This window comes from Dermacentor silvarum, chromosome 7 (assembly GCF_013339745.2).
Source record: "Dermacentor silvarum isolate Dsil-2018 chromosome 7, BIME_Dsil_1.4, whole genome shotgun sequence".
Taxonomy (NCBI): Eukaryota; Metazoa; Arthropoda; class Arachnida; order Ixodida; family Ixodidae; genus Dermacentor; species Dermacentor silvarum.
Window position 1 is genome coordinate 2998468 of NC_051160.1, and position 23673 is coordinate 3022140.

Below are 23673 nucleotides of genomic sequence, written 5' to 3' on the forward strand. Positions count from 1 at the left end.
TCATTTTTTACCATGAATTACCAACTAGCCCAAGCAACCACCCTCGTTCAAATCACTGAGCTTTTGTTTGCACAAGTCCCAGCTGGTGAGCTCCTCTTCGTGGGTCTTAAACCAAACGCGTGCCGTTCCCGCGAGGTAAAAAAGCAGGTTAGCGACCATGACGGTCTGGTCCCAGTGATTGCTCGCGCTCGCCCGTTCGTAGAGCTGAAGCCAGTCTTCGACGTTGGTGCTGTTCGTTCCGGAAAAGGTGCCAGGGTCGCGCGGTTGTCCCAGGATGACGGTGGGCGCGGGTAGCGACGTGCCCGCAGCATTCTCGCCTTGAGCTGGCATGGCCGATGCAGCCAAGGAGCGCCCGCTTCGTAAATCCGTTGTGCGTCTGGGATGGGATACCCCGCACCTTCCGCCGAAATGTTACGGGGTAATAGAGGTTTAAATTATATTTACAGAATTTACAAAGTGCCCACTGGAATACGAGGCATACAAGATGCAACACCAGTCCGCGCGACATCAGAGAGCGTCGTCTTCTGTATTGTCCTCAGCGTTGTCTCGAGCATTGCTTGGTAACAATATAATTGCTATCGCAATAATATCTAAATATATGCTTGCGCAAGTGTCTTTTATTTAGATTTGTTTTTTAAATGCGACATGATTAATTTATATCAGTTGAGCAGTAATGACAACATTTCTGCGTTGCACGTGTATTCCCAAAGAAACTGGAGCTGGCCCAGCGCTGAGGCTTCTCGCTTAACCGAGGGTGTCTCGATGGCGTATTGCAGTATTGCAGCACCCAGTCTGAAGTCATGAAACACTGCTACCTTGAGACTACCACCCAAGGTTGCTTTTACCGAATGAATAACGTTTGTTTTTCAATTTTAATCTGCAAATACTACCCCGAGCCACGGGTGGCACAAAAATGTCAATTTAAGCAGGATTTATTTATTTATTTATTTATTTATTTATTTATTTATTTATTTATTTATTTATTTATTTATTTATTTATTTATTTATTTATTTATTTATTTATTTATTTATTGCAGCTGCAGCTTTAGGAAGTATCCATCGTATGCAGACGACAGCTCGAGAAAGGCTTACTTGATCCTCATTGGAATGTGCGACGGTTGCGGAAGCGAAGACAGTACTGAACACGTTTTGTGCCTATATTTCCGGTACAATGTCAAGCACGAACCTTTCTGTACAGCAGTAAACCAGCTTGACGCAATGCCATTTCGAAAACACACTTAGCCCATGGCCTTACACGTCGCTGGTGCAGAAAACGAGAGCATTACTGCAGTATCTCAAGTCTACAAGTTTCTCAAGCACTATCTTTATTTTTTAAAAGTTGTTTCTCTCTCTCTCTCTCTCTCTCTCTCTCTCTACAAGTTTCTGCGACCGTTTATAGACTTGGTGCGCACCTTCAATTGTGAGGGTAACTGGTTATCTTGCTCTCTTCCCTCTCTCTCTCTTCTACCCTGATTCTCATTTCCCTAGCGCAGGGTAGAAAATAGGACGCGCGTCTGGTTAAACTGCCTTTCTTTTCTTCTGTTTCTCTGTCTCTCTCTCTCTCTCTCTTAAGCTATTTCTTTCGTTTTTATGCCGTACTTGCGTTTTATTGATAAACCTATTCTTTGACTAGGCCTTCTCCAGATTTTCTATTCCTAAGCATAGCATCAATAAGTGAATGATCGTGTCAGAAGAATTGCTTGGTGTTCTTCCACTAACACATTACATCGCTTATACGTAAGTACCACATTTACGGCCGTTAGCTTCATGTGCAGAAATAACGTTAGCGCGCCAAAGTTGTCATGACAACAGTTTGACAAATGCGGCTGAGTGCTTTGCCGTAATGGCCTTTCGACTCTCGTATTCGCACGATTGAACGCACGTTCAATCGTGCGAATAAAATGTTCCGGCAGAACTGTCCCATTAAGCGCTTGAAATTATCAAAATGAGGTCATAGATAGCAAATCAATAGAAATGGACCTGGTTAATGCGCGTTCACAAGAACGATGTGACATTTCTGCCATTGGTAATCTACGGAGGATGTACGAAATAGGAAGTGGGAAGATAAAAAAATCAATCAATATTTTCTCCGCTTCCTTTCAGAGCGGTCGTAAACCGCCGATTTTTATGATGGCCGGCGTTATCTCGGCAATTCGTGTCGGGTAATTTGATCTCTCGCACATTGTCGTCTAGTTTATCTCTTATTCTCGAATGTGTTCTTGCCTAGATCTACTTTTCTGTGTAAGAGACTGTTTTATGAAATGTTCCTGAAAATTCTGAAGCGAAATGATTTATTTGTTCTTTTACTTTAGACACTCCTGGCAGTGGTTCAAGGGCGCACTTGCTAAATAAAGCCACTAAAAGAAGCTCTTTCAGCACTTGTTAACTCTATGTATACTGAGCGCGGACGGCGGAAGTAAACAGAGGCCTGCCTGTTTACGTTGGGCATCAAACGAGTTTCATCGGGCGATCGGCAAAGTGAAAATGTTTGAAGCGGCGTAGGTGTTCCAAGAAATTACTGACATGGGGCCGGCGAAACCTAACTGTGAACCGTATCACAGAGTTTCCTATAGGGCTGGTAAGCTATTACAGGAGGTTTATTCCCAACCTTTCTGCGGCGACTTTGGAGTGTTGTGGTGCATACCAGCAGTATGGTTGTGCGTCTCATTTCTTGCTGAGATTGTAACAGATTTGGCGATGAGCATGGGATATATTTATGCAACCTTTTGGTATATTTCAGCTTGAGTCCTCTTTCTTCCATTCTTTGGAAAACCTTGCCAAGGTTGTTGAGGTGATCTTTGTCATTCGTGCCAGTCACCAGAATATCATCAAAGTAAACCACCACGTGATGTAGGCCCTGAAGGAGAATCTCCATCTCTCGCTGAAAAATGGATGGCGCTGCCGAGACTCCGAAAGGTAGCCTCTTGTATTGGAATAGCGCATTTGGTGTGTTGATGGTAGTGAGCTTCCTTGAAGTGGGCTCCAAAACTAATTGCTGGTAAGCATCCTTGAGATCAAGTTTGGTGAACTTGATTCCACCCGAGAGCCTGGCCCACAGTTCTTCTGCTTTAGGGATTGGGTACTTATCGACAACAGCATCCGGATTAACCGTCACCTTGTAATCCCCACAAATTCGAAGGCTATCATCCTTCTTTAATACTGGCACAATTAGTGCTGCCCATTCAGATGAAGCGACTGTCTCCAAGATGTTTTCTCGCTGGAGTCTCAACAGCTTTTCAGACACCTTATCCACTAGTGCAAACGGAACTGTAAGAGCCTTGAAGAAATTTGTTTTTGCTCCTTCTTGGACTGACAGCTTAACTGACACGCCCTGAAATGTCCCTGGACCATCGGAAAACAATAAGGAGTGTTGGTCAGTTAGTTGCTGGACATCACTCAAAGCACAGACATCAGCCACAGTGAACATGGGTATGTTCAATGCCTCAATCCAATTTCTTCCTAGAAGTGATGGGCATCACCTCCAGCTATAAGCAGTGGAAGCACTCGAACGTCATTATTATACTTCGCTGACACAGTCACCTTAATAGCTACAGGCTTGAGGTCATCCCAGTAACTTCTGAGCTGGACTTTGGACGGTTGACGAGGTAGCGATGGAAATTGACGGCGCAAAGTTGATTCTCCAATGATGGACACACTCGCCCCAGTGTCGAGTTCCATTCTGAACGGACGCCCCTGTACTTCCAGCTGCACCGTGAAAGGTTTAGGTGCAGGAACACTGGGCCTTGGGATCACGCTCCACATGTTGTAGACAGTTTCTTCGTCAGATGAAGAGACGGCGCTGCGCTGTACTGACTTGGGTGTGCTGTTGTGCGAGTCGTCAACTGCATGCACACGAACCTGCTTGTTAGCATTATTTTTCTTGAACTGTTCAGTGGACGCTCGGTGGTTGCTGTCAGCGTCTCTTGACTGACACACTTTTGCTAGGTGACCGACCTTTCTGCAGTAGTTTCAAATTTTGCGAATGGGAGGACATTCTATGGCATAGTGGGCGTCGCCGCACCGATAGCAGCTCACATGTTTTTTATCCGACGTCATGAGCACATTCACATCCGCAGAAACAGCCCCTTCCGTTACGCAGAGCTCCGACGCATCGCGCTTGGCAGAATCCATGGCGAGAGCAGTCGACACCGCGGTTTCGAGTGTGAGATTCGGCTCTTCTAGCAGGCGCGTCTGCATCTGCGTGTCCCTTATGCCGCATATGATACGGTCACGAAGCAGGTCCTTCAGAAATGTGCCGAACTCGCAGTGTTCTGAGAGATTCTTGAGGGCGGCAACGAACTCGCTCACTGATTCACCCTCTTCCCGAACGTGACTATTGAACTTGAATCGACTCACCACTATCGACGGCTTTGGCGAGAAATGGTCGCTCAGCGTCTCAGGCAGTTTTCAAGCGTAGTCTCAGTCGGCTTATTCGGTGCAAGAAGGCTTCGCAGAATCGAGTAGGTGTGTGACCCGCAGCAACTGAGGAACATAGCGCGTTTCTTGGCGTCCAGCACCTCGTTCGCCGCGAAGAATTGCTGCATGCGTTCCAAGTACTCTTGCTAGGGACCACTGTTTAGATCGAACGGGTCAAGGGAACCGTACTTTGGCATGGCATCTTGTAATTATAGAGTTTTACCCTCGTCGCCAAATCTGTTACAATCTCAGTAAGAAATGAGACGCACAACCATACTTCTGGCATGGCGGTGAAGCTCTGAGGGGCCCGCCTCGGCCCTACGTCTCTTTATTGCGTGCACAAGGCTCGCGCTATAGGGGGGCGCCCCCAATCGGCGTCCTATATGTAACACTGATGTCAAGAAATATCGTAAATCACACCTCGCCCGTTGCACAGCTGCTCTTTTAGGACAGCGAATTGAAGCATAGGCCACAATTTCTCGTTACTTGTCACAAAACAGATATTCGTTACTTGTCACAAAACATATACTCACAGTTCAACATTTTCCGACACTCGGCGAAGAGTAAAACATTTTTCCCCTTTCACTCTATTCTCGCTAAGTGTAGCTACCACTTTAGTCTGTTCCCTGTGTGATAGCCTAGAAAAGATAAAAGATACTTCTAGTGTGATATCAACAGGAACTAAGAGTTGCGCCCGTATTTGCATAAATAGGTAAATTGATGCTCCCTAGCCAAGATAGAAGTAAAGCGTAAGCTCGGGACCAACTCCAATTTCTCAGTTCACACATAAAAGGCACGAATGCTCTGATTGGGGATGAAATGAATTTGTATGCGTTTATATCCAATTCAGTTTATATGCCTGCGTCATGTAGCTATGCCAATCAAATTATCCGTGGTTGTGCACCTGGTATATTCATTTAAATACAGTTTCCAAGCACATTTTTCCCTACCTGATTTAGAGGCGAAACTGCGTAACTCACTTAAATGTTAGTCCGAAAAGTGTTAGCTACATCTGCTGTGTAGCATTGGTGTATCAGGCAGCGAATTCGAGAGATCAGCTTCTTGCATTTCCTGAAAAGTTCAAATTCTATCTTGGTGTATGAATGATTCAAGGTCGTGCATGAACAATGAACTCACCATGTCACCTTGCTGCACAACAAATTCCGTTTAAACTTCCTACGCGCAGAACTAAAATTCACCTGAGCCATCTGAAACCCCATTAAGTTTACTAATTAGCTCCCTGGAAGCAGTAAGAAACCCCGCTGCACGCTTTCTTACTTCACACATTGACCATCATCACATTGTTACTAACTTACTACCATTAAGTGATTCCCCTATGGGGTTCACAATCATCCGATCACTCTAGCTTACTTGTTTGCTTACGTGTGCTGCCTTTTCCTGGCTTGCATTCTTTATTCTTGTCTCTCAAACACACACGCGTGGACGGCTTTTTATTCCCCTTAGCATACAGCGCCTTCTTGGTGAAACGGATGCTCTTCATCAGTCGTTTCTGCCTTCCATAGCGACTGGAAAAGTCAGTCTAATGACATTCGTAATGAGCTCAACACCGAAAAGTTTAAACTGTTGGTTAATGACCACTTAAACTACATTACGTTGTTAATTTCTTTGTTTTCTCTCCTTTACTTTTCTTTGCCTCTATTTCCTTTTTAAATTAAAATTATGGGGTTTTACGTGCCAAAACCAGTTCTGATTATGAGGCACGCCGTAGTGGGGGACTCCGGAAATTTGGACCACCTGGGGTTCTTTAACGTGCACCTAAATCTAAGTACACGGGTGTTTTCTCATTTCGCCCCCATCGAAATGCGGCCGCCGTGGCCGGGATTCGATCCCGCGACCTCGTGCTCAGCAGCCCAACACCATAGCCACTGAGCAACCACGGCGGGTAATATTTCCTTTTTGACACTCCTGTCATTACATTATTATTGTATCAATTTAATTGCTCCTTCCTTAAGTAATGCCCCTCATGGAGCCTTAAAGGATGAATTGATAATGATGATGTAGATGATGGTAGTAATAATAATAATAATAATAATAATAATAATAATAATAATAATAATAATAATAATAATAATAATAATAGTAGAGGAGGAAGGAAAGAAGGTCACACGACAGAAACCATCGTCGTCAGCTTTTTATGCCGAAGTTTCAGCATGAATACGTATACCACCTTGCTCAGTTTGTACCCTTATTCTAAGCCTAATAGCTTCTGCAATAAACGGTAACTATGGGATGCCTCTTGGTACACTTATACGAGGCATCATACCATCCTTCATTCATCTGTGCTATCAAGAAGTTTCTTTTTTTACATTCACGCAGTTAGAGAAGCCGCTGGGCTATAACTTACTTTGCAAAAGCTGTGAATGCACTAACTCAGCTTACGAAGATGCACATCACGTACAAACTAGTATAGACCTCAAAGTGTCGTTTCAGTTCATCGATGCGCATTTAAAGTTGCACCATCGAAGCCGGAAAATCTGTAAAATGGCTGACGTCCGAAAGCACCAATGAACGGGTAGTGCCGGCCTTACAAGCACAAGCTGATGTTGTTCCGTCCCTTTGCAATTGACCGTAGCGTTATCGTTTGCAGCAAACCTGTTCCTGAAGTGTAGGCATGGTGAACAAACGTTCTACTTTTCTTTCGTTTTCTGCAAGGAGTGAACGTCCTTGCTTTCGTTCCGGCTTGAATTATCTAGATTATCTAGAAGCAAGTTTTAATAAGGATAAATGTACCCGGTTGCTTTCAAAAGCTGAAGCGCTTTCCTATGCCGTATCTCAAAGTTTGTAAAGGTCACTTGAGCTGGCAGGAATGCCCAAAGGGACGGCGAAGGAGTAGGCCTTTTACCGATTGCAAAATGAAAGGCTGAAATTTAACGTAAGTAGTGCAGATCTGTTTTTCCCTGGAGCGTGCACGTCGCTTGTAGACAGTCTATTTTCGTCAAAAGAGCACTAGTACGGGAGCTGTGCGAGAAAAGAGATCGTTGTCCAACCTAACTTGCTTGAATACACAGCGAAATGCCCACAACATCGAAGAAGCATATTATCGCTTTAATAGGGCATCCGACAAAAAGAAACCATTATTTGTTAGTAAAAACATCATTATAACTGAAGCTCCCAACGACCGAACGCTAAGCAAGTAAGATTCATGGTACAAGAGTGGTCGTGCTACGAAATACGGACACGAGAGAAACACTTGTGTTCGTTTCGATCTTGTATCCGTGTTTTGTGCGCCTGCCTTTCGGTACCATGTATAGTTATATGAAGTACAACAATCGCTGTGGTGCCTTGGTTTTTTAATTGCATATTATCAGATGTCAATCGCATCGTCCATCCACAAGGCTCATCATGTTTTGAAAGATTCAATACATTTACCGGGCCGTCTGGCCTATAGCTTAATTTTAAAAGGTGGCGGTTATTTTCCACTGCGCGAAAATTGTAAGAAACGTAGTCTACAAGCTTGTACTGTGACTTGATGTTATTTAAAGTTCTATCTTGTACGGTCCCTAGGTTATTTAGTCGTCTATCGCGGTCTTGAGATGGTCTTATTGCGAAATTCCAGTACAGCGCCGCAATAGTGACTGAATTTGGTTTCTACAAGCGCTCACAAGCCACAAGTGATTATCGTTACAACAACTCGTAATGGTGGTTTATAATAAAACAATGAGAGAGCGAGTCCTCGGCGAAACTGTCAGCACTTCAATGCCGAGAGCCTTTGATGGGTGAGACATTGCATGTAGAGGCCGTAGGAATACAAAGAAAACATATTTAGTAACCTTACTCAGATCTGTCAAGACAACATTAAGAGGTGAGGGCAAAGGGTTTCTCCGACTAAAGAACCTTTCAATTGCTGCTTTTAATTTTTATAGTGCTTTATTTATTTCACTTCAACTTACTTTAACTTATGTGTGCTTGTGTGTGTGTGTGTGTGTGTGTGTGTGTGTGTGTGTGTCTGTGTGTGTGTGTGTGTGTGTGTGTGTGTGTGTGTGTGTGTGTGTGTGTGTGTGTGTGTGCGTGTGTGTCTATGTGTGTGTGTGTGTGTGTGTTTGTGTGTGTGCGCGCGTGCGTGTCTATGTGTGTGTGTGTGTGTTTGTTTGTGTGTATGTGCGCGTGCGTGCGTGCGTGCGTGCGTGCGTGCGTGCGTGCGTGCGTGTGTGTGTGTGTGTGTGTGTGTGTGTGTGTGTGTGTGTGTGTGTGTGTGTGTGTGTGTGTGTGTGTGTGTGTGTGTGTGTGTGGTGTGTGTGTGTGTGTGTGTGTGTGTGTGTGTGTGTGTGTGTATGTTTGTGCGTGCGTGTGGTTGCGTGTGTATGCGTGCGTGCGTGCGTGCGTCTTGTTTCATCAATGCGCACTCACTTATTTTATTGTCGATTTAATTTTTTCCCCTTTTTGCGAGACAGAAAAGTTTGAACCAGCCGAAGCGGCAAATGGACAACGAAGACGCATTTCTAGGACGAGCTTTATTCGCAAAACTTTAGACAAACAAAGAATACCGGCTGCCACTACGAAAATACTTCAACGGGCTTGCAAGAGGACAGCTTAAATAGAGCGTTTGATTCAAGTAAGAATCCGTACTAGCTGATCAGCTCCAATAGAAATTATATTACTTGAGTTTGAAAACACGGGTAAACTAGGTTAGGTTGCACTAAACCTTTAGCACGCTTTTACTTTCTGTGCCAGAGCTACCTCTGAGAAACGTTTTGTTATCTATTACTGAGTCGGAGCATGCGGGCTCATTTCAGGACAGAGCATAATCTTGTTATCCTTTCATCTCGTTGCTCAAACCCACTACTGTGCATTGGCCTAGAATGTGGCGGATAAAAAGATATTGTAAACTTGATTACAATTTCAAATTCTAGCTGTGATGAAAAGTGAGCACCGCGAGCAAGTATATTGAATGGTATACAGACAAAGAATTGCATGAAGAAAATGAACTGGGGAGTATCAACTGAAGATTAAAAAGAATTTATACTGATATAAATGGCAAAATATTCCATGAGTGCCAGAAGAGTGTCTAGTGTTTTCTCACCCATTCTGTTTGGTGCACAATAGAAAAGAGGAAACCAGACATACACTCTAAGAAAAATGTTCACACTTTGAGGCTTACCTTGTCCCTAAGCATTAATCATCACGTATCTGTCACGCAAGACAAATCATGATAAATGTTTGGGAACAAGATACACCCCAAACAGTGTAAATATTTATTAGAGTGCACCGTTCGTTTCCAACGGTTTCAACATTTGATTCGCGTAACATTTTTCCGCTCTCGCTTGATTCATTTCAATTTCTGGGTATCCATGTCTGGGCGCTAATAAAATGCTGTCGCTGGCGCGGTCAAGCAGGAGAACGGCTGCCCACTGTGCTACGCGGCGTTTAATTACGAGAACACATTCTGTCGTGCGCTCGTTAGTGCCTCAACCCTGCTCTTCCGCTCTGTTCTTAGGCTCCTACAGGCCGATCCGTAGGAGCACTTACATTGCTAAATGCGACTGACACAGATTGACAGAAACACAGTGCACTAGGTCTTCCCTGTCTTCGCCTTCTGTCTGAGAGTTCTTCCGTTAATTATCTTTACGGCCGTAAGCGTTCTACGCAACGAAGTTCTCACAGTGCGTGTGGTAGCCTCAGGCTAAAGAATGCAGCCCGCATAACAGCTTAATTAAAACCGACGCGCCTTATTCGTTGCAGTGTCTTGAACTCGTCGAAATGTCCAGCCTCCGTGTGCAGGATGCCGCCGACTGCAGAGAGGAAAGACTGGTGGGCCAGTAGGTACCACATACCTTGAGGTATAGCGCAGAAGGGCACGCAGGAGGATAGCGGAGCGCTGTGTCTGCGTCTCCTCTGTCGTCCATCGTGCTCTCTTGCGATGTACCCCAATTTATACAGAAAGAACGTACGGGCAACATAGCCTCCGAGATCAACATCCTCCATGAACTTTTTTTGTCAGCTCTTAGAGCGCTCTACAGCTGTAGCCGAAGTTGGTTACTAGGGGGCTCTTCAAACAAAGTTATTGCACTTTCTGAGACTACCGGTGGGTGCTCGTGGATGGTAGGGAAGCTTCTATGCTTAAGCGCAGCCATTGGGCGATTATTATAAGGAATGAAGATATAAGTACAAGGAGGTTCTAGAATTGCGGAGAAATGTGAAATATACCAGTTAGGATATGTTGAGGCCGGACTGCAATATACATTGCGTCCATTTCCCCTTGTATGTATGTATGTATGTATGTATGTATGTATGTATGTGTGTATGTATGTAGTGTATGTATGTATGTATGTGTGTGTGTGTGTGTGTGTGTGTGTGTGTGTGTGTGTGTGTGTGTGTGTGTGTGTGTGTGTGTGTGTGTGTGTGTGTGTGTGTGTGTGTGTGTGTGTGTGTGTGGTGTGTGTGTGTGGTGGGTGGGTGGGTGGGTGGGTGGGTGGGTGGGTGGGTGGGTGCGTGCGTGCGTGCGCGTGCGCGTGCGCGTGCGTGTGCGTGTGTGCTCGCATACGTGGGCGTATCTACCCGGCGGGCAAGGCAGCTATACAACTGGCTGTAATGTAGAACCGTTGGTTATGGTTGTCAGCCTAATCAGCACGTTCACCACAAGCGTCGTAGAAATAATCTACCACGCCGTCTGCTGCTGTGCTGCTACAGTCGAACCGCAGATGACGACAACAATCAGTATTTTCCTCGGGTATGTAGCACGTGGCTGCTACGATTAAACTCACCCAAAAGAGCAAACAAATAATAAAAAAGTATCTTCAGTCGCAACACACAGTTCGTAGGCATCGGCCTCCTTTGTTTGCTCCTGCTTTGTTTGACGTTAGTCTTGCTCGAGAACAAAAAACTCGCTTGCAGGGCGTGTTTCCCAAGGTCGTAAATAGTTGGGCCCCAGTGCAGGCTGACAATCTTCCTGGCTGCCTTCATCCGGTGACGTTTGTTTGGAAACATGGGTCCGCTAAATAAACTCAAACGGAATAACGAACGAAACAGCGAGCAAAACAAACCATTACGTCTCACAAGCGGCAGACGAGAGTTGAAAAAGTCACCTTGGAGACGGGGTTAATTTGATTAGCCGTGTCCCGCACTGGTAACAAAAATTGATGGAATGAATCGGGCAGTCTTGCGACTTGGCCGCTTGTGTTTACACTGAGTTGAGAGACGGAAACAGCGCCGAAGATTGACTTGGCGTGGTCTGTATGCTTGCTGTGTGGTCGTCAATAGTTCCTGCCGCCTGTAATCATGTGCCCGAAGTTATCACAACGTTATTGTTTCATTCAACAGAAACCTGAATATAGTCAATCTTCAGCTGAAACAATCTGAAACGTTTTTGATATGCGTTAGCTTTTATGTTCTTGTGAGCAAACGTACCCTGCTGGGTTGGCACAACCACCAAGGTCAAGACAACACTAATTTCTTCGTTCTTTTATTATTAGCTATTGGTCTTTATTTGGATACGGGAAGCTTGGCCACCGAAAAATGGGGCTGTAATAATATCTCAGGCAAGAAAAGAAGATACCGAAATTTAAAAAATGCTATCACTACCAAGAACAAGTCATTGGAACTTTAGAGAGAACGAGAAAAAGAATGCATAGCTTGCCATTCATAAGAACTATTCAGGTTCCTGTCCACGAGTTTATGGACAGGATTTGGTATTGGGTATAAAATGTTTTCTTGTATTTGATTACGCTGCCAACGTGTGCTGTCTATTAACGCAAATAGCATTCTTGGCATTGTCAGACCAGTTTTTTTTTCGGCTATCTGTGTAATCGTTCTCGTGGTCGATCCCGAATGTAGTGCAGTCTAAAATCGTGAATCCAATCTCCTTTACAGCGCTCTTCAATAAAAATGTATAATTTAACACAATTTAATTGCCAAGTAACATTACTACGAATTGATTTTTGCCTCAAAAGAATGCTATTCGCATAGTTGAAAATTCATAGATTAGTTCTGCCGGGATTTTTAAATTATTAAATCGTGGGAAGGCAGGCGTCCAAAGGGCCGACTATCCTAATAATAAAAACATTCACAGGCCTGCGCGGCACACGCAGCACAGTCACAGCGTATAGCTGGTGGAGCGGCTCAAGAGTAGCTCCAATTTCGGCACCACGCACACCAGGGTCTTCGCGGCAAAGTCTCTTCACCTCGTTTTGATGAGAACAATCTGAACTGTCCGCCTGGTGTGACGGAGAGCTGCGGCTTGTAATGCTCTCTGCACAGCAGTCTGCTGTGCCCGATGATGCATGGCTGTAGCCGCGCACGTAGCTCTACGATTCGCTTCTTACAGCAGCGGTTCGTACTTTGCGAGGAGACGCCATAACGTGTACCGAAGAGGTATTCGGAGTACCAGGTAAAGTTACATGCAGCATGCAACTGCTATATGCAACTTACATGTCGGGCACGATGCGTTCGCAGGCGCCTTAACTAGATGGCGCCACCATACTGGCCGAGGCTCGGGATCGCTTTGATTGTGCGCCTCGTCTGAACCGCATCTGATCGTCTGCGCCTGCGCGCCTACCTACGGAGCGTTTATAGGGCATTTTTCCGCTGCCCGATAGCAAGCGCTTGCGTGTCTCAGTGGTAGAGTATCTGACTCCCACACCGCGGGCGCGGGCCCGACGGGAACCAGGTACGTTGAACGCGATAGCGCTCAGAGCCCCGTATCGCAGAAAATCCAGCGTCGGCAACCGGCGTGTAATGGCGGAGACAAACATCCAACCACATCGACCGTGCAGGCCCTCCACGTGGTGCAAGGTTTTGGTGAACAAAAATTAATTTCTCACAGTTAAATCCATCAGAAAAATGGTAAAGTAAGACTTTATCATTCGGCGTCGGATTGTAGTTTGAATGTACGAGAAAACCTAATTCTGCTACGAGGAAACACAAACCCCTTTTCCAGCATTTCTACCATACCTGCGCGCGTCGGGGCAATAGCAAACAATTAATAAAATAATAAAAAAGGTGCTAGGGCCTTCACATTTTATTATAAGACCACTTATATTGGCCCTGGAAAAACGTCTTTCCAGCAATGTATTTCAGTTTAAAATTGAAGCCGACTTTAAGGGGGTCGGTGTAAGCTTGGTCTTTATGTTCAGTGTTGCAGTGAATGAAGCCTACTTGCCGTATGCGAACGATGCGACGCGAACGGGTCCCGATAACGCTATCGCGTTCTACTCTGAAAGGCGAAGCTTAAGCGTCCTCCAATTTTTTTTTCGCATTTCCGGCGATAGCGGTCCCGGTCACAGATGGCGGTGGTGGAATCGGCGGCGGCGGCGGCGGACACCATCGCGAACCGAAACGGCTATTGGAATGAACCCATAACAGCTTACGCTGTAAAATTAACTCCAACTGCTAAGGAATGTATGAAACAAACAAAAATAGGGGACAAGGCCGAAAGGAAAAATGTCGGAAGAATAGAGCATCACATACTACATAGCAGGCATAGCCTGTTGTCGTAGTCACAGCGCGCTGCAAAGGCGCCTTCCGAACGTCCACTCACAGCGTGTGTTGCCAGAACAGTCTCAGTTTTTAGAGTCACGGGCATGAAAGACAAAACAAAAAAAAGAGACTTGCACATAACGAAAATGAAAGTGCATAAACATTAGTCCGAGTTCACGTGCCGACAGGGTCGCATACAGCGCACGACACGCTTGTGTCTGTCCTTTGGTTTATGTCCCGTTCCAAAGCCTTTTTCTTGCATCCCAAGCACTAGTCTAGTGAATATCGGTGCTTACAGATAGGGTCAAAAGCTTCCAGTATACGGTGTCTGAGAAAGCGTAGAATATTTCCAGAGCCTGGTCGCTCAGCTTGAATTTCTCATACGTTGTAGCAGACAACAAAGCGTTGGTCGCGTGCGCGACCAACGCTGTGTTGCACTTTTTTAGTGGCTGCAAACTGAAACGAAGCTGTGATTCTATGTTTTCTCGAAACTAACATCCCGTAAACTTTATGACACGGATTGAACGCGTTGTTTCACGCCTTTCGAGTCGTCGTGTAGCAAGTACAAACTCGCCTCACAGCACGTCTTGGTCAGGCAAAGAAGAATCAGTGGCGTGTGTTATGTACAATACTGCACGATCGTTGCTGTTGCCTACCTTAGGCGTCGTAATAGCTTTTAAATGCAAGCGAAAACGGCTAAATGCCTAAAGTGGGAGCAGCGTGGCGCTTCCCAGTTACTTGCGGATGACGACTTCATTGTCGATGCTATTGTCATTGTTACACTTTTGATATCGTTACACGTAGATATTTCAAATAAGCAAGTGGAACGTTTTTTTTTTTTTTTTCAAAAATGTTCCACTTACTTAGTGAAAATTATGGGGAAAGAGTTTAGGAGCGTATTCTTCCTTAAATCACTCCTTTTTGTCATTTTCGTGGTTTTCCTGTCTCCTTTTCTCCAAATTGGATGGATGTATCAGCACCCATGTGCACAAAATATTTTGGGCTCTTTTATTACGATAGCAATTATATGGACACTTCAACCGGATTTCTGCCGTCGGCGTTGCCGTCGCCGTGAGGTTCCCTATAGATAAAATCTTCGCCGCGCGCCGTATGCCCGAGCGGAAGCGTGCGGGGACGCGCGCTATCACGGAGAGCGAACGCACTCAATCTCCCACGCGCAAGCAAGGAAGCGGGAAGCCAGCGCCGGAGGGAGCGGGGGGGGGGGGGGGGGGGGGGTCGCACTTCTACTCTGCCAACAACCGCGCTCGTCGCTCGTCCGCACCGTCTCTTATCTGCACACACGGCTCTAACCTTTATGCGCCGTGCATTCGCCGCTCAGTTTCCGTTGAAGCGATAGACCGCACGTACCTTCGCCCGCAGCGGCGTATGGGCTTGCTGCCAGCGTTTTGACAGTCGTTGTCTGCAGTCATTCAGTGTGATCTATTCATGTTCGTTTGTGCGCGCTCACACCACGCTTGTTCATTCAGTTAGTAATAGTCGGGCCACATTTTCCAACGCACGCTACACATGCAATGCTACCCGGATCGGCAGTGCAGCGCTACAGGTGTGTCCCTTCGCACGCGCTGCCCACGGGAACCGCTCTCATCAACACCACCGTTTCACACGCGCCTTCTCGTGGTCATCGAGTCTCTCTTCATGTCGGTCTACTTACGGCGCAGCACACCTGCTTACTTAATCAGCTCATGTTTACTACAATTCACATTGCTACCAAAGCCGCTCACCTTACTTCGTATGACATTGCTGTGTTGCTATCGCATTCATTGCTTCGCCCTTAGGGCGAAACTATGACATTTTTTATATGTACGTAAGAACTTTATTTTCTGGAAACATAACGAACATTGATTATTAACGCGAAAGCGTTAAGGGCCCCGTGTCGCAGAAAATCCGGCGTCGGCGTAAGCATCGGCGTATGGCGGAAATAATCATGCCGAAACGCATCATCCTGAACCACCACGACCGGGTTGGCCCTTCGCGTGGCGCAAGGCGTTAGTGAACAAAAATTGAATTTCTCAAAGTAAAATCTGTCAGAAAAATCGTAAAGTACGACTTAACCACAACCTACAGACGTGATAGCATCGGATTGTAATTTGAACATACGATTAAAAAGCCTGATGAGCAGCCAGGGATCTTTTAATGCTATCGCGTTCCACCAATAAAGGCGAAGCTTAAGCGTCCTCGAATTCTGATGGTGTTTCGCTGTACTTTAGTTCTAGGCAACATTGAGGGGAATGCTGAAAACCGAGCCTTTCCAAATTTTGATCGGGCCCCATGTCGCAGAAAATACGGTGTCGGTGTCGGCGTCAACGGCGTACAATAACGCTATCGCGTTCCACTTTTAAAGGCAAAGCTTCAGCGTACTCCAAGTTTTTATTGATTGATTGATGGAAAATCTTGCGAGGACAACCGCCTGTCAATTGTAGCACATATTGTGTACAAAGGTGAGGCAGCCGGCCAGTATAAGGCAGTTTTCAAGAGCGAAAACTTTGTCATTTGGGGCGCAAATCCTTCCGGAATTATTGAAAAATCTTAAAATACACTATCTTTCATACTAACAGCAATTTTGAAACAATGCTTTTGCAGAAATTGTTCCAGAAGGACACTGGTAAACACGCACACAAGCACGGAGCGACGTAATGCGTCTGCACAATTATTATTCTTATTATTAATGCAAGCAAACGTATATGAACACCGCACGTTTCATGATGGCAGTCTAGCACTTGGCTCCTGAAAGAGACAACACGCCCCCACCTGCTTGAAGAGATAAAGAAAACGCGCCCCGCACATTTATGCATAAGTGTCAAATGACCCATTGAGTGAAATGCATCTCCACGAAAGTGGAACCTGGGGAGGAGCGAAGCGTGCAGAGATGCACCGCCAATGGGTCATGCTGCCTTGAGCAATGGCTCATAACCCCGTAGACGCGGCTTCCTCATTACGACGACAAAAGAGAAGGGAAATTCTACGCCGGAATGATGAGCGGCAACGCAGCCAGCTGTGGAAGACGACGACGAATGCGGGAGCAGTGGCACGAGCGCGTGCCGAGCGCGAGCACGAGCCGCTTGGTTACCGTGACTACGATGACGACGACGACGACAATTACGACAGGAGACGCCGAAAGCCTGGCCGCAAAAGGTGGCTTAAGAAAAGAGGGAAAACTAAGAGGAAGGCACGCCACAACATATCGCATCGCATCGCGCACCGAGCGCCACTAAAGCTTCCAAAAATAAATGCCGCAGTTCCCCCCGAAAAGCGATGCATCGATTGCGATAGCAAATTATTATACAGCTCTAAGAAGCAAGGATAATAGTGTTATCGGCCGTTTAAACTTTTACATCTTCTCCTGCTAACTAAATTAAATAGCATGGTGTCATGCGCGGACAGGCAAACGTGAACACATCTCACTCAATGACCGCGGACAGTAGCTGTCAAAACACTGGTGTGAGGAAGAGCGGCAGCAGCAGCGAACGAATTGCCCTTCGTGCGGCCTCTCACTTCAGCGCGAACTAAGCGGCGAGCACACACCACCCACACAAAGTCATCAGCCCTCGGCGCGCCCACTCTGTACCCACCGCTGATCGCTATGAAGATGGCGACCGGGCTGCCGCGCTCATCCGTGCCATACGCAGCCGCCGCCGTCTTACTATCGTATTACTTGTCTTGCAAGGAATAATGTGAACACTTAAACTTCAGTACCGGCCTTTCTTTGCTGTTAGTCTCGACTTGCACATGGCTTTAGATTCAGTTTCCCACTCAGTCATGTTCAGTGCTCTAGAGGCACGTAGTGTCCCTGCGCGAATGATTAACCTAATCAAACATTTATATGTAAACTCCACTGCCACTTTCACGCTGTGCAGGTGTTTCAGATAACGTTCGGCTCCCACTTAGGAGAGGCATCAAGCAAGGTGATCCTTTTTCTCCATTCCTTCTTAATTGTATCATTGATCCTCTATTATACTATCTTAATGAGTTAGGTGTAGGTATATCGCTTCAGGATACTTCTATGTTAGCAACGGCGTTTGCCGATAACTTGCTTCTAATGTCAGATACTCTTGAAGGTCTACGACTCTTAATAGATGAAACTGTATCCTTTCTTAAGAATGTTGATTTGCATATTAACCCTCTAAAGTCTCAATATTTTGGATGGCGTCCTAACCATTCCAGCAACAGTTTTGACTATATTATTCCTACATTATCAATTTTAGATCGGCTCATTTTGAGAAAACGTACAGTTTATTCTAATGATAGGAAACTGAAACATGCATTATTTTTCTACATAGTCTACCTGCACTTCAACACACTTTGCCTAACATTTCACAAGTTTTTTGATTCCGTCAAAAAAAAAACGTTTTTTTTGGTTGCACCTGTAACCAATTTTACACCGCATCAATTACTTATGCATCGGTTTCAAATCTTCCCCTGAGCGCTTCCTTCAATGGTCCAAATATATGAAAATAACTTGGAGCCAGGTCTGGGATGTATGGCGGGTGTTCCAGCAATTCGAATCCCAACTCCTTTATTGTTTCGGCCGTCCGTTTGGCAGAATGTGGCCGAGCGTTATATTGCTGCAAGATGACACCTTTTCGCACTTTTCCACGACGTTTGGATATGACTGCAGGTTTCAGTTTAGTTCGCAACACATCACAATAGTTCTCACTGTTCACAGTTTCACCTCTAGGGGATGAAATGAACGGCTACCAGACCTTCCGTGTCCCAGAATAGTGTTAGCATAATTTTACCAGCTGTTGGTTGACGCTTAAATTTCTTAACTTCTGCCTGTGAGGCGGCGAAGAGGCAAGACCTCGATGTCCCCACGTGGGATGCCTAGGCCCAGCCAACTAAAGTGCTGGTTTAAATAAATGTTTGTTCCTCCTCCTCCTCTGGTGATGTTGAGTGTTTCCAAACCAATGCTCGCAGCCTTACTTTCCGGTTCGTGATCATTTACCCAAGTTTCAGGTACAGTAACAATTTGCTGTAAAAATTCATCTCCCTTGCGACGATAAAGTTTACGAGAGATTTCCAACCTTTGTGCCCTATGCTGTGCTGACAATTATTTCGGGACTCACCTTGCACACACTTTCAGAAAATTTAGCCTCGCCTGTAAGATAATATACGCTGAACCATGACTGATATGTAAAATATTGGCGATATCGTCCACTGTGATTCGTCTGTTTTCCATCACCATACCCTCAAAGACTTTCATATTATCCTCAGTCGTTGACGTCGATGGCCTGCCCGATCTTTCCTCGTCACATAAAAAAGTTCTTCCCTGTTTGAAACGCCCTATCTATTCGTAGATCTCGCTTCGCGTTAAACAACTGTCGCCATACTGCGCTTGCATTCGATGAATAATTTCCGCAGGTTTAACACCTTCCGCAAACAAAAAGCGAATCACTGCCATCATTTCCTCCTTGGTGCAGACCAACAATGGAGCTGCCATGTTTAACGGTCTGCTACACTCTAACGACTAACGCAGGAATAATAGTGACACGTTCCATAGAATTGTTGCAGACGACACTGATTCAACGCTGGATACTAGCAGTGTTACCAAACCCTAGTCCGAGGAATTTAAAAAGTCCCTTTACTTTTTGACTTCCCCTCGGTATGTTAGCCTTTCTGGTATTGCATATATTTTTGCAAATATGTTCCACTTACTTGATCAAACCTTATGTGGAACGATGTTAAGAGTGTATTGATAACCTCCCCGTCCATCTGCTTGGAAAATCGACTTTGCTGCCGACGGCCCTGCTGCAGACGATACGCGCTTCTGATTTCTTCTGGAGGAAAAAATTATTGCTGCGGGCTTCCCCAGAAAAACAAAAATGAAGTTGTCATAAGCCGGAACCTTCAATATTTTTATTTGCTGCTCGGAGCAGCTTTTATTCAGATTGAAACATGACTGAGACCAGAGTAAAACATGTTCTACTTAATACCCGAAGCTACGCGCCCAATCAGAGCTCGTAGGAGACACGCTTAGTGATTACAAAAGGAAATCACAGTACTGGGAACATGACTCCCATTGTATTGAGAAAAAGCATGTTTTCGTTCTTTGTGGAAAATCGAAGTGTCTCCCAGTTTGTCCTTCGGTCCGGGGTACCATTTAAACTGAAAGACGAGCACAATGGTGAGATTCGAGGCTTTCTTTCCTTTCCTTCGTCTTTCTTCGTCTTTAGGAAATTTGTTGTAACAATCACTGCTCTTTTTTTTTTTTTTAGTGCAACAAATCACTGCCAGTAAAAAATAAAGCGGAAAAGGAAGCGATATAAAGTTTTAGTCACCTTTCATTGTCAACCTCATATAGTTCAGAAGCGAATAATGCGAACTACTCCAAAAAGCGTGACATTGTTTCAATATTTGCAGACTTTCTCGACTGTTTCAATAAAAGCTTTGAATCAACGGGTGCGGAAGCTTTCTTCAAAGACGCGCGCCCAGCAAGACTCCAGCAAGACTGCGGCATTACTTCTTCCTTTCCTTCTTCTTTTTCTTCTGCTGAAAAAAAAAAAACACTCATAAGTGGAATGGCGCAATCACCTTCACATCATGAAGCCTCAGTCGCGCTCGGCGGCGAAAGAAAATGTCATTGCAATCAACGAGAACTGACTATGTGTATGGAGAAGTCCACCTTTCTTCTCGTTTTTTTTTCTCGAGAGTGAGCTTCATTGTTCGCCGAAAACGCTGAGCCCCAGCGCCCGCCCTATATGCAGGAGTGGAGAGAGTCATTTGAGACGCATGTTATAATGAAGCATGTGTAACGAACGTCGTCTGCGACGCACTCGATGGGCTGAAAGCAACTGAGTCGTCGCTTAGTGCCACGAACTACCGTATTCGCGCTTGAATTTAGTGGCCCATTTTTGTTTCAAGCTTGTGGTGATTAAAATGATGACGAAAGGGGACCCCTATACAGAGAACAGAAACCTTTCACGGGAAAAACGCTGCGAATCTACAACAGCGGACGTTGCGATCGATTGCGAGTTATGTTCATTGCAATGCTCGTATGCCCCCGCGCCGCTCCCACAGAGGAACGTAGGGTAAGCTTTAGTCTACAGCAGTTCTCAGCCTTTGACTTCGAGTCCATTTTTCTACATCAGTGACCCGGAACAGACCAAGTTGATGCCTCTCCGCGGCATTCCTGGCTTTCCGCATCGAAGCAGAATCTCCTTGACGCCTACACTCAGCGTCTCTCCAATGTTATGAGTTCGACATGCTGCGACATAGCGGCAAATGCGCCGGCCACCAACACCTAACAAGCCCTAAGAACGCTATCCTGCAACGTACTGCGATTATGAACAGCGTTTGAGATCCATAGGATTTCTCGAGCCGAGTAGTGGCAGCAGTGGCATGGGCTGAGGCATGGGCAATCATACGGAAATATTAATTGGAATTCTGCAAAATCACGCAGAATTATTCTTTCGTTTTATAATTTTTTTTCTCGGCCAGCAAACTGTACTCGATCGCTCCGCTTAACCGCAAGTGTTCAATTACACCGTGTTTGAAGAGTCTTTGACAACTCCAGAGGAATGCAAACGTAGGGGTTGTAAAGAGAGTGTTTATTAAAATGTCTTACAGGACTCTGAATACACACAATCATGTTTGTAAATAAACGAATTAAAGATCGAAGATGAAATACAGTGTTCGACAGCGCCAACTGTCTCCCGAATTAAAAAGTCGAAAAAAGTTAGGGTCGATGCAGAGCATCTAAATTGGAAAGCTGCGCCAGAAGATATTATAATCTTTAAAAGCTTCGCAGCAATGACGTTCACGTAAAAGAGGAGCATTATTTTACTGTAAACAGTGAAATTGAAAAAAAGAAAAACAATGTCTAAAAAGATATTGTCCGTCGGCTGAGCCAGAATTAAAATTTAAGAACCATGTTCGGGTTCTCGACTAAGCGTCCACCTTTCTCTAGGCAGTGAGTTGTGTGCGAGCAAAAAAAAAAAAACATCTCTTACATGCCCAGCAGCAATTATTCGAAATGGCCCGGCGCTACAGGATTGCGGTGGGTACCAGCCCAAGAAGCAGTGCGGATACTTTCGAAGTCTACATAAGTTATTCAATGCGCGCACCCTATCCTGGCTAAGGTAGGAACGTTTTGCTTTTGTCGGATTTGTCGTTTACTTGCTCAATAGCGTTCCGTTTAATAGTATTCGTTAGCTAGGACAAAGATGGCTTCAGAGCCTAACATACGAAAAGTAGAGGTTTCACGGCATTTCGCTTTCCTTACTGCGAACGTTAACATGCATGCGTCTCTCCTTTGATCTTAGCGCTATCCCCTTTCCGTTTAATGCCTGTCTGTATGGAACAATTTTTGCTCGTTTGTGCTACGATCCGCACGAAAAGAACACTCTAAACAATAGATTTGACGTACAATTGTCTGCCATTTCAGTGCATAGCAAATAAAAAAAAAACTAAAGCGAGCAGTGTGAGCTATTTGGTGCTTCAAGGTAATCAATGCTAGCCGATGACGCCCGTGCACGCAACTAAGCGCCCGTTATATATACGGGCCGTTCTGCACACGAACACGCATAAGGCCAAACGTGCAACAGTGCACGTACCACGTGACAGCAAGCAAACCTGCCCGTTGCTGAGGCCGTCAGTGTGAGGCGTGCACAAAAGTCGTTTTGGCGTCCGGGGCTCGGCTGGCGGGCAAAGGGTCGACCAAAACGAGCTGCGAGCCCAGCGATAAGACGCAAGGGACGCGCATTATACTGCTTCCAAGAAGCACGTCAATTTCTCTGCATTACGAAGGCGCCTGCGAAGGCACGTCGTAACGCACCACCATCGCCTCTCCTTGCTTTGTAGGGAGCCATAACGCCAAGAATCTCGCATGCAAGGGTTGTAAGTTGCGCAAAACCGGCGCCGCTTTCTTTGCATCCCGTGTATTGACGAGGACGGCGCATCCATTATTACTTGCGCCCCGTCTGCCGAGCAACGGGTCCATTATGCAACGTTCCTTACGCGCGTTTCGGCGCCGATTAGCGCTTTCCTTTGTACAGTTTCCCTCGGTGCTGAGGTCGTGCCGTCTAACGTGACCCGCGGTGCACCTGCGCGCCGAAGCTGACGTATATGAAAGACTAAAAAAGGAACGGTGGAGCATGAATTTTAGGTATTGTTCCAGTCCTAAAGTTTCCCACAAAATTTACTAGCGGGAATTCTGGTCGTTCGGCATGGAAAGGATGGGTAGTACAAGGATTGTGTCTAAGCTTCGTTCTTTTTTTGTGTGTGTGAAATGAGCTTTCTGTGTGACGTTATGTATTATAGGCTTCATGTGTTTCAATTTCCAAGCAATCATGGTTATCTCAACATATCAATGCTAGTTAGTCAGTCTCTGAGCACATATCTTTGCCTTCAGATTGCAATATTTTGTTGAAATTATCCATTTCCATGGTCCCTAAGCCGTTTGAAACCAGAAGGACAAAGTTTACGGAAATCCACGTACTGCCCGGTCATTCACATTCTTATTGAATCGCCATACTTGCAGCTTCCGTTGACACTGCTATATAGCACCAGATTTCACTCCAGTAATTTTTGTGGGAAACTTTACGGTTCGGATTACTTCGCTGCTTCGAGATGAAGACACATGCCGTTCTTGAAGCACAGACTCACGCACAAAACTGGGCTAGGACTCGAAAACTATTTGTACGTCAAAATGGTACACAAAAATTGGTGGCAGTAACTCATTGCGGACATTGCAAACGTAACAGAAAAAGGGGAAATGGAAAAGGTCAAGCGCTAATGAAGTATGTTCCTGAATCCGGCCTGAATTTCTGCCAAATGTTCCACTTTTTATTCTTTTCGGTACTGGAAAGT